Genomic DNA, 2500 nt, shown 5'->3' with positions numbered 1-2500 from the left:
GTAGGCTAACTGCAGTGGTTTATCTATGCTAATTTGGTGCAGTGGAAAAAATTCTTCCACAGTATATGGCCAAACCAAGCTAGCTCTTTTGTTAAGCTTAACTCTGTTGGCTAGTGTGCATTACAATGCTAACTCTGATGTTAAGCCAAATCATAAGCTTTAGCTTAGCTCCATGCTGTTGGCTAACATGCTTGAATGTTTAGCTGAACTATGTTGTTGCAATAGGCTATGCGGACCATGATGGTGACATTCAGTCGGTTGATTGATATTAGCCAGCTGGTAAAGAGCTGTGCAATGAGAAAACCTCACTCATCAACAGAAGACAACACATGTCTAGCTATATCAATGCAATGAGATGTAGGTCCAGTCTCCCAAATGGGTATTACTTACATCACAACATACACATCACAACCTCTTAATAAGCAATGAGAAGGCAAATGCTGAGGTAAATAAATGCTAAAAGTGCTAAGCTAGGCTAAAAGGTAAATGCTAAATGTGCTAAGCTAGGCTAACACTGTATGATAAAAGTTGAGGTGTGATGTGCTAGGCTAGGCTAACACTATGATAAAAGTTGAGATGTGATGTGCTAGGCTAGGCTAACACTGTATGATAAATGTTGAGGTGTGATGTGCTAGGCTAGGCTAAAACTGTATGCACCAGTAACTCTTGGCTGGGTATCTGCCTGAGACAGCAAAGCCAGAATGAACTCTTTGTTGCATTGTGCCATCATACCACACACTGAAACATAACTCTCTGCCTCTTTCAATGTGTGTGTGTGTGTGTGTGTCCTGGACTCAGTACTCTCTTATCATTCTTGAGAGTCTGCCTAGGACAAAAAGGACAGAACAAGGGGAGATAGAGAGAATGAGAGAGAGAGAGAGAGAGTAAGAGTGTGTGTGTGTGTGTGTGTATGTGTGCATCTGTGTGTGTGCGTGTGTGCCTGTCTGTGTGTGTGGTCGTGAATGTGAAATAAAACTCAAATTTTACACAAAATCTACACACATGAAGAACTCGAATAAACCTTAGCTTTTTTACGCAAACATCATGAGGAACAGACTTTTTTTTTCTGAACTCCTCTCACATACCACACAGATCAAACAGTAACAGCCAACAGTGTCTACCCATAGTTATGTACATAAGTACACAACCTAGGATGCTGTCTAATAACTGTGTGATAACTACACAAGCTCACAGCTCCATTTTCCCGATATTTATTTGTTATGTCACCAGCTGAGCCAGCTAATCGCTTCACTTCCCAGCTTCTCACGTCCCGGAAGCTGATCACTAATACGAGCGAACAAAACCAAAACACGCTCAGCAAGAAAATTACATTTATTTAAGCAAAGTGTTTATTTTACCGGCCCGGCATACGTGCCCCTTATGACAACAGACACATGCACGTTGTGAACACGGCCCAAAGGACTACAGGCTGTAGGCCGAATTTTGCCAAATCTAACACGGGTTATGCCAGAGGCGCGTTCAAAATGGGCAAACTGCGGCAATCTTTCAAGGCTAATGGTCTTTCTTAAAATTGTTTGATTTAATCCGTAATCCTGAGAGTCCATTTTTTTGTCCGCAGTGAACGACCCTCGTTAGACTGTGTGTTTTTTACAAACATACATATATGCAGGTGACTCACTGAGCAACTGAAAAAGTGTTTCAGAAAGTTGGCGAACATTTGCTCTTTCATTGCCATTTTTAACGCACCTCTGTTATTTAGATTCACTCCAGGTCCTCTAATCTTCCCCACTGCCCGCAGCCTATTTAAAGTGAACCCTTGTGTCTGTTGATTCAATTAGGAACCTGGTCATTGAGCAATTAGTCTAGATAATTGTGTGTAATTGGCCAGAAAAATGATGGTTTAAAACACGTAGCACTTCCTTTGATGTGTGCATACGCTGAGCACATGGTAAGACCGCGGGGTTGAAAAACAAAGATGCCCTCTCACTCACTCACGGCAGATTGGCCTCAAAGGGCAGAAAGCAGCTTTGCTTTCTTAAAGAGCAGAGAGACTAATGTTTTCTTAAGGTGTTAGAAGATCTAGAAGGGCAGTGTTTACAGTATGTGGGCACAGGGATGGTCATTACCAAAATGAGGCTGGAGTGTCATGGAGCAGTGCAGACTATAATAGGTTTTTAAAAATCACTCTTTCATACACAAATAAAGTCATGTTTATTTAAAAGAATTAAGCTGAATCGTAAACATTTTAAAATATATATTTTTGAAAGCCAGCAATTAAAAAATGGAATTTCCAGGTTTCCAGGAATTGCAGGTTTTGCTCTCATTTCTCCTCTTTGTTCTTCTGTTTTTTTCAGATGGAATCACAGACACTTAAACATCTCCCTTTCTCTCTACCTCTCTTCCTTTCTCTCCCTACCTCCCTTTCTCTCCCTCTCTCCCTTTCTCTCTCTACATCTCTTCCTTTCTCTCCCTCTTTCTCTACCTCCCTTTCTCTCCCTCTCTCTACCTCTCTCTCTACCTCCCTTTCTCTCTCTCCCTC

At 41.5% G+C, this 2500-nt stretch overlaps 1 protein-coding gene across 9 annotated transcripts in view; it reads right to left on the bottom strand.

Annotated features, from left to right (window-relative positions):
- eya4 (EYA transcriptional coactivator and phosphatase 4) overlaps positions 1 to 2500 on the bottom strand; it is a 78493-nt gene that overhangs the window by 39632 nt on the left and 36361 nt on the right. The window lies entirely within an intron of this gene.

The sequence above is a fragment of the Alosa sapidissima genome, chromosome 6 (genome assembly GCF_018492685.1).
Source record: "Alosa sapidissima isolate fAloSap1 chromosome 6, fAloSap1.pri, whole genome shotgun sequence".
NCBI classification, from domain to species: Eukaryota; Metazoa; Chordata; class Actinopteri; order Clupeiformes; family Clupeidae; genus Alosa; species Alosa sapidissima.
The sequence above is the reverse complement of the archived record's forward strand: the minus strand, read 5'-3'. Positions and strand labels throughout refer to the sequence as shown.